The sequence below is a fragment of the Aulonocara stuartgranti genome (assembly GCF_965226115.1).
Source record: "Aulonocara stuartgranti genome assembly, chromosome: 10".
In the NCBI taxonomy this organism is placed as follows: domain Eukaryota; kingdom Metazoa; phylum Chordata; class Actinopteri; order Cichliformes; family Cichlidae; genus Aulonocara; species Aulonocara stuartgranti.
The window spans coordinates 5,829,400-5,841,753 of NC_138946.1; the positions used below are offsets into that span (position 1 = coordinate 5,829,400).

A 12,354-nucleotide genomic window follows, 5' to 3' on the forward strand; every position below is an offset into this window, starting at 1 on the left:
AATATTTCTGCAGAGCTGGTTTAAAGCGGTGGTGTCGGATTTAGGGGCTCGGCGGTTTAGGAGATTCAGCCAACAACCATAATGTGCATGGCTAAATATTTGTCATTAAATAAAACGCAGTGATATCAGCGAGAAAAGATGGCAATAAATCCTTCATGAGGGAAAAGTTGCCACACGGTGGAGATGAGACATCCAGACGCTGCACACTAATTTACAATCTCTAGATTTCTAGCCTCCAGATATATCAGTTTTATTTGTTGGCCTTGGCAAATGTCAGGGCTTATCCACATGTCCCAGTTTCTGCTAGAGGGCTGATTGGTTATGCAGGTGACATTTTGAATAAGTAAGAAGTGACTTATTTGTAAAAGCACAGCATAGATGAGGCACAGATGTCATTTTTGCTCTTGGTGAAACAGAGTTGAACACAGCAGTTAAGAGGGGAAAGTAACTGAAACTAGTGAGATTGCAATGGATTTAATGTAAATAACTTATGATTAAAATTTAATGATCCAAGTACTTTTAAAAGAAACGTTCCCTTTTCCTCACAGATGGGATATCAAGCTAATGTTAGTTTACGGGGCACGTATAACTAAACTTGGTATTAAGACGGTTGGACAAGTTAAATGATTGCATGCTGATGTCTATTTAATGTAATAAAGTAACCAGTGCATCAAAAAAAAAAAAAACCAAGTAAACCTAAGTTTCACCATTTATTACGTTAAATATTAATAAAGCCATATGAACAGTTTTATTTATATTTAATATAATAAAGTAACCAATCAATTTATTGTGTGTTTTAAAAAAATAAATAAATAAGGAACCAAGTAAAAAGTTACACTTGGATTTACTTGGTTCCTTTTTTCTTTACATTAAATATAGTGCAGCTATTTATATAGCATGTTTCAAAGCATAAGCTATAACAGACATTCTAGCACAATCCTTTTTTTTTTTTACTAAAATCAGATAAAGCTGGATGTAAATAATATTACCCATAAAACAAATAAGTGTAAAAAATATATATAACTTAACATTAATAAACACCGTAGAAATAAAATGAAGTAAGATCATCAGTAGTCCAATGAAACTAAAACAAAAATGAAAACAAGCAGAAATTGGGAACAATTACGTTTAAAACCAGCAACTATAGACTAACAGCTAATGGCTAAACAGGCATGTTTCTACTTTTAAACTTCTAATGGTCCAGTGCACCTAACAAGACTTTGCAAGGCATAAAACCTAAAACGGGTTTCATTACCATTTGTTGTGACTCATGAAATAACCTGATCCTGCTGACCCGAGGGGTCAAGCTGGGTCGTAGCTTACTGGCAATCAGAGCGATATTGATGTCTCGGACCGTGGAGCAAAACAAAAATACGAGCTCAAATTTTAAAAATCAATTCTAAAGCTAAAGTGAAGCCAACGACCTTACGACAGCTGTTAAAAGGTCATAGTAAAACTGACTTTTTTAAGACTAATTAAACATTCACAACTATTTACATAACAGATGGCCAAGACTGGGATTATAGTTTATAAATTCAGTTCAGCTTCTACAATATATTACATATGCAGATCACAGTGGAGCTAGAGAAGCAGAAAAACTTTACATATTGAGGTTTAAGCACTACATTTTAATTCTGGTTAAAACATTTTGTCAGAATCTAGAAACTTTTTCTTATTTTTAAATATTCATATATTTCCACACCTGCATGGAAATGTAAAAAAGAAAAGCACCTCTTCTCTAGGATCTGAACTTTACCCTATATCAAACAGACATGAGCTATTTTGGGCAATCACTGCAGCTATGGCATAACTTCCATGGCCACAAGATCCATGTAGCTGCCGTAGATCCACTTTGGACAGATCCTAATCCTAAAAATACTTTGGATACTGCGCAGCTATCGCATCAAAGCACCTACGCAGTCTATGAAGGATTTCTTAAAACACAAAGTAATGTGTGAAGTTGCTGTCAAGTGGCAGACGGTGATTTAAATAGCCACAGTCTAAATAAAATATATGCGCGTTTCACTATTATTATTTTTTAAGGACATTCTCCTTTCCGTGTACATTTTGCTCTCTGAGGGTTTTTCCAGAGGTTGCTCCGTTAATCCTGTATGTAAATTGCAGCCAATAGATGCTGTTGTTGAGTTGGGCTGGGATTAGCAGGAGGCGAATGAGTTTCAATTTTACTGGATTACAGAACAAAGAAAGGGGAAAGGGACACCCTGCTCTGTTAAGGGGAAAAAACAGACATAAAACTAAGAAAAAAAATACACAAATAGCAGACAACGGGACGTGAGCTCGAAGTCGTCGTTGTGATGATCCGGATTACGATGTTTTAGCAGATGGCACAGCTACATTGTGGATGGGAATTGTGAGCGTTTCTGATGGATTAAAACGGGGGAATAAACCTATTCCGGGATTGACAGCAGCAACAAGGCTATTTAATCGCTAATTAAGGTGAGATTTCGATGTCCGTTTTGACATTATTGAGGAGTTACGTTCTGCGCCCTCGCAAAGCTTGCGGCTTTTGTGATTGTGCATTTAGAAATTACAGATTATAACCTAATTTCGGGACTGGGGGAGGAGATGAAAGGAAAGTGCTAGCGCTAGCTAGCATAAAGGGGGCTAGCGCCGCACTGCTAGCTCAACGCTCTAATGCTACCGTTAGCTAATTAGCCAGCGATTATTAGTTAGACATATGGTAAGTAGCGGAGAAAGGTTACCGATAGTTAGCAGGTTTCAGGGACTCCTCCCTTTAACCTTGCGAGCGGAAAGCTAGCCTCTGTTTATGACTGGGATGCAGCGTCTGTCTGCATGGCAAATTATCCCCCATATTTCTTTTTAACGCTATCACTTACCAGAAGGTTACCCAGCTAATACAACAAAGCCAGCTAGCCGCATTAGCAAGTGTAAGAAAGGAAGCTACACATTTCAACTTTCAGCCAAAGGATTTGAATAACTAACAGCGTTGTCGACTTTCATACCAGCCTCGACACACAGGCACTGCGCCGCAGTTAACTTTAACAGAAATCACTAGCCGTCCTATAATTACACCCAGTTTTAAAACAGCGCTCGGTACTCTAAATCAGTGGTTGCATGTATCCAAACAGCGAGCGTTTAATTTGGACATTAGTGTGTTATTTTCTTGTCGTTTTAACCTCAGCTGCTTTCTTGTAGACACACGTTAAAGTTTGTTTTTGAAAACAGCTGACTGGAGTGAAACTATCAGCTGTTGGTGTTTGGAGAAATTAGCTGAGGGGGAAAAAGTAGACATCCCATCCATGTCTGATATGCGATTTCACTGCTTACCTTTCCCATTTACCTCAGCTGTGACGTGAACTTTTTAAAGAGCATTTAAACAGATGTGCAGTATGAAGACAGCATCGTGCCAACTCAGTTGAAATTACTGTAGTCGAAATCTACTTTAATTTTTCTTTAGTAAAATACAGTTTTAACATAGTTGAAGTTCTGTTAAACTGACCAGAAAGTGAAGCTTCTGGTCAAAGTTTCCCTGGTTCTTTATCAGTTTCCTTATGTCACATATACCCTTTCTTACTCCAATAAAAAGGTTTTATCCGAGTAAAAATCAAACCTCTTTAGATGTTTAAGTTTAAGGTGTTACAGCCGACTCGATTTTCAACTTTTAACTTTGGAGAACTTAGGAAAAAAAGAAAAAAGGATTGTCTGCTGCTGGAAGGAAATGTTAGATAACATCTATCAAACCACACCCAGACTTACAGCAAGGTGCCGTGCCTTTCCATGAAAAGGGACAAAAAAACCAAAACACTCTACCCTCAATGACTTGCATATAATTCTTCTAGCAGGATGAACTTTAGATTAAGCGTCGTTTTCGCTTCCCTTTCCCAATCAGACACCTTCTGAGGACTGCGCTTGATTGACATCTTTGTTACACTCCCGAGTTGGCTCGCACTTCTTTGGGCCGGTGAAACTAAAACATTTACAGACTCTTAAGTTGCACACCACCAGTTGGAACGATTTCAGTCTGTTTTCGGCTCAGTTTCCTCACACAAATATGCTACTTATGCCAGCCTGAAACACTGGCTTTTTGAGCACAGCGGCATCATAAACGGCACAATAAAAACTCAGTTCACATTGCTTTTTCTGGTTAGATCCAAGGCAAAATTGACCCCCATTTGAAAACATTTCAAAGCTATGAAAGGATGAAATACAGAAATTAAACTTCGTTTACAATCAGTTTCAACCTTGAGTAGTGCATCACAAACTAGCTTTCGATGCTTTTCCCACATCTATACTTCACAAATCTGTGAACAGGAAAGGATTGTTTTAAAAGCACCTCCATTACCTGATGTTGGCTATAACACAGTGGAAATTTAACATCGCAGGACACACCCAGTTATTTTGGTTCACGAAGCTTTGCCATTAGCTTAAACCTTCAACCTGAGCACAGGCCTAATCAGCCACAATAATTGGAGACACCTGTGCGGCTAAGCAGGTGTGCTGGAAACCCTTCTCTCTGTGATGGTGACCTTGAGTGGTATTATTATGGTACACCATTTAGGATTAATAGTTAGTTATATATATATATTTAAATATAATTGGTGTTTACCTGCAGGCCTTTTTATTTATAGTTTCTTTATGTAATTTGATCTTTTTTGAAACACACCTTTGAGCCACAAATACATGAAAAGATGTCTACATTTGTAAGAATTGCAGTAGACCAGGTGCTGTCCCTACACCACATAAGTTCTATAGGAGCACCTCGTACTAAAATAGGTCTATCTTTAATTCACCTTAGTCAGCAAGAAACATTGAACCTTATGAATCACACTAACATTAACCTTGCCTACCTCTGATGCAAGATAGAGGTTTAGTATTTATTTAGGGAATTAAAATCTAAAGTTTTAGTGCCTTCAAAAACAGTGGCTAAATATCTTAAAGGGGACCTATTCTGCTCATTTCCAGCACCATGTATTTATTCTTTTTACACTCAGGAGGTAGAGTAGGTGATCTTCTGAGAGAAAGATTGACAGTATAATCCTGGATACTGACCCTAATTAATCCATCGGGGTGTGTGGAAACGTAAAAGCGCTGTATAAATGTATGTATAAAAGTCCTTTAGTGGTTAGTTTGAGACGACAAGCTTTACAGAAGTATCACCCCGAAAGCCAACCCTCCCGATTGGCTGCTTCTCACAAAAAGAAGGTTTGAACAGCAGTAGGAGGGGCTTCTGTGCTCACGTCAAGAGCTGTGTGCCGGTGATGACTGTAAAACATACAGCTTAACTCTTAATGACATCATACAGAGCCAACAGTAGGAAGAAACGTCAGTTTTAAAGCAGTAGGAAGGCTGAGTTTTAGGCTCACAGGGATTACTTGTACATATGCTGACTTCATTGTTTGAACTTAGGTTATGTTTAATATAAGCATCCATTATAGTACAACAACAGCACTGTATATTACAGAAAATAAGGGGTTTTGACTTGATGTGGCTACGTTTCGCCCTGTTTGTAGAAAGTAAAACATTAAGACTTGAGGTATAATAGCTACGCTGAGTTTTTTGTTTCATGTGATCATAAAAATGTCTTGTGTCAATTAACATCTGAGCACTCAGACTGAGTTTTGGTTTTGCATTAAGCTGAATTCATTATATTCATTTACCACTTGCTGATGATGATGCTCAGGCAGTTTGCAGAGAATCTTAACACGCATTCGAAACACTGCAAGTTGACTAGATCATAACCAGATAGAGAGAAAGTCGTATGTCTTTTGTGTCATATCGGGTTACTGATTATGTTATAGGCGAATTAATGGAATTGAATTTTCATTTAAAAGTCAATTGTGGTTTATTTATAAAAATAAAGTTTTTCTTTAATTTGTGCGTTTTCCCATGCAGCATGTTCTTTTCCTTCATTTTTGCTCTTTCATGTAGTTCCCATTTGCTCGTTGCCAGGCTGTGGCTGCTTTAATTCAGGTCACATTCATTCATTTAGTTTATTCATTTGAGCTGCAATCAGAGTTACTGAAAACTCTCTTAATAAAAAGAGTTTTATCTGTCTTCCTTTTTTAAATTGAGTAAATCCACCATTTTTCCAGTTTATGTGAACATTTGTATTAAATAACCATATTGTCAGTACTGGACAAAAATGAATGTCATTAAGAGTTTTGCTATAATTGAGCAGCCCTAGCAGGCAGGACCTTTATCAATGGCTCAAAATTGTTCTGTCCAGGATAGGGCTGCCACAAACGATTATTTTGATAGTCGACTAGTCACCGATTATTTTTGCGATTAGTCGACTAATCAGATCATGCATCCATTGGACGTAAAACGTACAGCTTATTGCACCAGCAGCATCTGCTCTTATATAACTACCATTAGCTTACAGCTTTAAGTGTTTAAGGTATGTGCTAACTAAAAATAAAGACAAGATGATAGTTTATTAAATTTTAATGAAATCTGCAGATTGTTTAGGTGAAGTTTAATAAACTCAGCCGTCTGCTCCTTGCTATCTAAAATATAATAGGACACCGGAGTATATTCTTGAGCATCTCACACTTCTGATAATCAGCTGTCTGCTTGACGTTTATTCAGCTGTGTAAAAACTAACTTCAATCTCAGCCAAACCGATTTACTCAGGAACAAATAAAATACTAAAAAAAGCCAAACAATAACATTTTTAAGTTATCTATGTGACTTATATATGTTCAACCTGAGTAGCGAAGGACGGCGGTGGGTTTGAAAACGATTTGCCGGGAGTCCGGTGTTCTCACGGCTCTAGTGAGCCTAGCCCCCTGCTCGCTAACGAGCTAGTGGGCAACAGAAGTCTCCGAAAACGTCGAAGCGCTTTTGAAAATATGCGGTGTCTTGATAAACTGAGCAGATATTTGAGGTTTACACAGCTACATTCTCGCCTGAAAATATGTTAAACGTTTATTTACTGACCCAGAAAGAATAATAAGTAATATTAAAACTAACTAGCTGCCGCCATTGTCGGAAACTGAGCAGGGCTGCGCTATGAATTCTGGGACAGAGCTTCTTCTTCTTCTTCGGGGTTTAACGGCAGCTGGCATTCTTGTACATGCAGTGCTGCCATCTTCTGTTTCAGTCCGTTGTTACATTCTTAAATCCTACTACTTATTCCTGCGTCTTTTGGGATCTTACAAAGCTTCAAACGACGCGTCGACTATTAAATTAGTCGTCGATGATTTTGATAGTGAACATAATCGTGACTAGTCGACTAATCGTGGCAGCCCTAGTCCAGGATGATTTTTATGAATAAGAATAAGAACAACTTTATTTATCCCGAGGGAAATTATTTTGTCATGTACATGCTCAAAGCAGCAGGAGAGACAGAGGAACAGATGAATAAGATATATGATATACAATATATACAATAAGAATAGTAGTGTACAGTAATATACAGTAGGAATAGTAGGAGTATTTTGGACCTTAGTACAACTGGTCCGTAGATGGTTAAGACAAAGAGTCAGTGTAGCCTTACTTTAAAGAAATCTCCACATTTTCCTGTTACTTTGAGCAAGCTGGGCACAGCTTGGGCACAGTCCAAGGACAACCCCTTTCTGGTGGGCGGCGTAGTTTCTTTACCTTCAGGAAAAACCCCTGTTATGTTAAATAAACTGCATGACTGTTGCTTATACTAACAACGATCGTAAGCCTCTTTTTGCAGGCTTAGAGTATAATTGAGCTTTTGTAAAAGTGACTGTCTGGATGAAATCATAGTGAATAGTCCCCGCATGCCTGCAAAGTTCACCTCATTCTCCATCAACAGCTGGATTTGCAATAAATAATCTTGGCTTTCCTTTTCTTTCGGGATCATAATAGACTCATTGATTTTGAGCATTGCTTTATTTATGAAAGCCGTTCCATGTTGAACTCTTCAATAGTCACTGAGAATCATAACAGCACTGTGACATTATGCTTGAGCTTCCTCTCGCAAAGCAATTGACATGGCATTATCCCGAGCCTCTGCTTATCCCCACCGTTTGTCCCTCTCTCTCTGCTTCCTTTGCCTTTTAAATATGCGAGGGAAAGAGGCCATCTATTTCCAGGCCATAATAATTTAGGAGGGAGGGAGGGGGTAATGTTTGCTGTGGCCTCAGGGGATGCAGATTTAGATGGCCAATAGACTTGGCACGTTCAAACTGGTGCAGCTGAACCCCACCACACCCACCCTCCTCTTCCTCCCTCTGCCTCTTGTCTGTCTCTCTGCCTCTGTGTCCTCTCTCTCTATTGAGTCAGTGGTTTGGGCTTGCCAGAGGCTAGTATAATGGTTCCCAGTGTCTGGAGAGATTAAAGGCCAGAGCTGCATTGTTCAAATGCCCCGAGATTAGTTTCCAAGGAGACGGGTTTCAGTTGCCATGAGAACATAGTGCCTGGCTTTAGCCGAGCAGCTTTTCTTTAACACTTCCTGTCTGTTTGCAGCTTTGCTTTTTTTGTTTACATGGCCCGTTTTTTCTATGCCTTCCTTCCTTGATTTAGCTACTCATACGATACGATGCTGATGCAGTTATTTTGGAAACATAAGGACTCATTTTAATAATCTGTAACCAGTACCTCTTTTTTTTTAACACCCAAGATCTGTTAAGGAGAAAAGTTTAAGGTCCCAGTGACAGAGTGTATGGTTGTACGCAGCGTTGTGGTGTTTTCAATCAGGAATTAAACAGGAACTGGCCTGTGAGTTATGACACCCGAAATGTATCTGCTTTTTTCACATAATAGGTTTTCTACTTCTAATAATTTAATTACAGTGAACCGTGGCTCATATGAAAAACATTTTAAATAATACAAATATCCACAAATTACGTGTTTGGTTTAACAGAGGATGAAAAAATGTCTTGACAGTGATAACTTCATTGTAATTTTCTTGCATTCAGCTGAGACGTATGCAGAATTAATTTCTTGCACTCAGAATCAGAATCAGAATCAGAAAGGGGTTTATTGCCAAATGTTGAGCAGGTTTACAACATTAGGAAATTGCTGCGGTGCTTCAGTGCAAACGTAGTGTCATAAATAGCACTTAAATAGACATGAAAAAATAAAAGTAGGGATAAGAGTTAAAAGTGCTACGTAGAAAGATATGTGCATGAGCTATACATGAGATATATACATGAGAATAAGAATTAAGAGTGCTACGTAGAAAGATATATACATGAGTGCAGGTGGTGATCAGTGCCAAACATGGAATGATGCAGTGACACAGCGTAGGGTCATGTGTTAGTGGTGGGAACAGTCATACGGTTATTGTTCATGTGTCCAACAGCAGAGGGGAAGAAACTGTTCTTATGGCGAGAGGTTCTGGTGCGAATGGACCGGAGCCTCCTGCCTGAGGGGAGCAGGTCAAACAGACTGTGTCCAGGGTGAGAAGGGTCAACTGAGATCCGAGCTGCACGCCGCAATGTCCTGGAGGTGTACAGGTCCTGCAGAGATGGGAGTCTGCAGCCAATCACCTTCTCAGCAGAGCGCACAACAAACACGCTGCAGTCTCTGTTTGTCCCTGATAGTGGCTCCAGCGTACCACACGATGATGGAGGAGGTGAGGATGGACTCGATGATTGCAGTGTAGAATTGCATCATCGTCCGTGTTGGCAGGTTGAATTTCTTCAGCTGCCTCAGGAAGTACATCCTCTGCTGGGCTTTCTTGATGACGGAGGTGATGGTGGGCTCCCACTTCAGGTCCTGGGTGATGGTGGTACCCAGGAAGCGGAATGAGTCCACAGAGGTGATGGGGGTGTCAGTCAGGATGATGGGGGGGAGTGGGGCTGTGTGCTTCCTGAAGTCCACAATAATCTCCACTGTCTTCTGGGCATTCAGCACCAGGTTGTTGTGGCTGCACCAGGACACCGGACGTTCAACCTCCCTCCTGTAGGCAGACTCATCCCCGTCAGAGATGAGCCCAATAACGGTGGTGTCATCTGCAAACTTGATTAGCTTGACAGACTGGTGGGTGGAGGTGCAGCAGTTGGTGTACAGGGAGAAGAGCAGAGGAGAAAGAACACAGCCCTGAGGGGAGCCGGTGCTGATGGTCCGGGAGTCCGAAACATTCTTTCCCAGCCTCACATGCTGCTTCCTGTCCGTCAGGAAGTCAGTGATCCACCGGCAGATGGGATCAGGCACATTCATCTGGGAAAGCTTGTCTCGGAGATGGTCTGGAAGGATGGTGTTGAAGGCAGAGCTGAAGTCCACAAACAGGATCCTGGCGTAGGTTCCTGGGGAGTCCAGATGCTGCAGGATGAAGTGTAGGGCCATGTTGATGGCGTCGTCTACAGACCTGTTGGCTCTATATGCAAACTGCAGGGGGTCCAGGAGGGGGGCCGTGAGGGTCCTGAGATGGGAGAGAACTAGGCGCTCAAAAGACTTCATGACCACAGATGTCAGAGCCACGGGTCTGTAGTCATTTAGTCCAGTGATCCTAGGTTTCTTGGGGACAGGGATTATGGTGGAGGACTTGAAGCAGGCAGGCACATGACATGCCTGCAGTGAGGAGTTGAAAATGCCAGAAAACACTGGGGCCAGCTCGTTTGCACAGTGTCTGAGGGTGGCAGGAGACACACCGTCTGGGCCGGGAGCTTTCCGAGCATTCAGGTTCTTAAACTGCTTCCTCACATCTGCTTCATGAATATGAAGAGTTGTGGTGGGAGGAGGTGGTGTGAAATCCTCTTTTGTGTGGGGTGAGGAGGGGGGTGTTGTAGGTGAACAGTTTGAAGGTGGTGATGGCTCTATGGAGGGGGGAGAGGTGGGGGAATTAGTGTCCAAAGTGCCTCTATTGTTGGGGCCGTTGGAGGTGTGAAGGCTGCCTGATGGCTCGTCAAAACGGCAGTAGAAGTCGTTAAGGGTGTTGGCTAAGAGCAAGTCATCAGTGGAGTGGGGGGTTTTAGGCTTGTAGTTTTAGATTAGATTAGATTAGATAGAACTTTATTAATCCCTCGGGTGGGTTCCTCTGGGAAATTCGATTTCCAAAAAAGCACAGCACCGACAGAAGTTACAGAGTTATACACACACACATATATATAAATACAGAGACAATATAAATAAAATATAGGAAGGGGATAAATAGAATAAATAGGAATAAAAATAAAAATACAAGTGAATTGCACATTTCAAGTATTGAGTCTATTGCACTGTTGACTATTTACAAAAGTATTGCACAAAAGGTATTGCACAGTGAGGTGAAGAGGCACTACAGCTTAGTTGTTCCCCCCTCCTTTGTCCTCCTGTTTCCCCTCCCTCTCCCCTCCAGAGAGGAGTTAAACAGTCTGATGGCGTGTGGGACAAAGGAGTTTTTAAGTCTGTTAGTTCTTGTCTTTGGGAGAAGCAACCTGTCACTGAACAGACTCTTCTGATTGTTTATGGCCGTGTGCAGAGGATGCCCAGCATTGTTCATAATGTCCATCAGTTTCTTTAGTGTCCTTTTCTCTGCCACTGTCACCAGAGTGTCCAGCTTCATGCCGACCACAGAGCTAGCCCTCCTGATCAGTTTCTCCAGCCTGGATGAGTCCTTCTTTGCTGTGCTGCTCCCCCAGCACACCACAGCATAGAAAAGTATTCCAGCAACCACCGACTGGTAAAACATCCTCAGGAGCTTCCTGCAGATGTTAAAAGACCTCAGCCTCCTGAGGAAGTACAGTCGGCTTTGGGCTTTTTTATACAGGTGCTCTGTGTTGCATGACCAGTCCAGTTTATTGTCCACCCACAGCCCGAGGTACTTGTACTTGTTGACCACCTCCACCTCCTCCCCCTCTATCTGAACCGGCAGTGGACCTGCTCTAGACCTCCCGAAGTCCACAACCAGTTCCTTAGTCTTTGAGGTGTTGAGTTGCAGGTGGTTTGTGTGACTCCATGCGACAAAGTTCCTCACCAGACTTCTGTACTCCTCTTCCTGATCATCCCAGATACACCCCATGATGGCTGTGTCGTCTGCAAACTTCTGAATGTGGCATAATTCAGAGTTGTAGCAGAAGTCAGAGGTGTACAGGGTGAAGAGAAGAGGGGACAGCACAGTTCCCTGTGGTGCTCCTGTGCTGCTGACCACTGTGTCAGACGTGATGTCCTTCAGCCTGACGTACTGTGGTCTGTCGGTGAGGTAGTCGGAGATCCAAGCCACCAGGCAGGGGTCCACCTCCATCCTGTTCAGTTTTTCTTGAAGCATACAGGGCCGGATGGTATTAAAGGCACTGGAAAAGTCAAGAAACAGGATCCTGACCGTGCCTTTTCCCCCATCCAGGTGTGAGTGGGCTCTGTGTAGGAGGTACAGGATGGCATCCTCCACTCCGACACCCGCCTTGTATGCAAACTGTAGTGGGTCCTGGGCATGTTGTACCTGTGGTCAGAGGAGGTTGAGGAAGAGCCGCTCTAGAG

General features: G+C 41.7%; 1 protein-coding gene across 4 annotated transcripts in view; it reads left to right on the plus strand.

Moving 5' to 3' along the window:
- Positions 1–1,981: 1,981 nt before the first annotated feature.
- The window catches only part of gtf2ird1 (GTF2I repeat domain containing 1), a 43,991-nt gene continuing 33,618 nt past the window's right edge, over positions 1,982–12,354 (plus strand). For 2 of the 4 annotated variants that reach the window (XR_014279393.1, XM_082549927.1), the window contains exon 1: positions 1,982–2,457. The gene's annotated coding sequence lies outside the window, so the exon portion shown is untranslated. The remainder of the gene's footprint in view (positions 2,458–12,354) is intronic. The other 2 variants (XM_082549925.1, XM_082549926.1) reach the window with 1 other exon arrangement.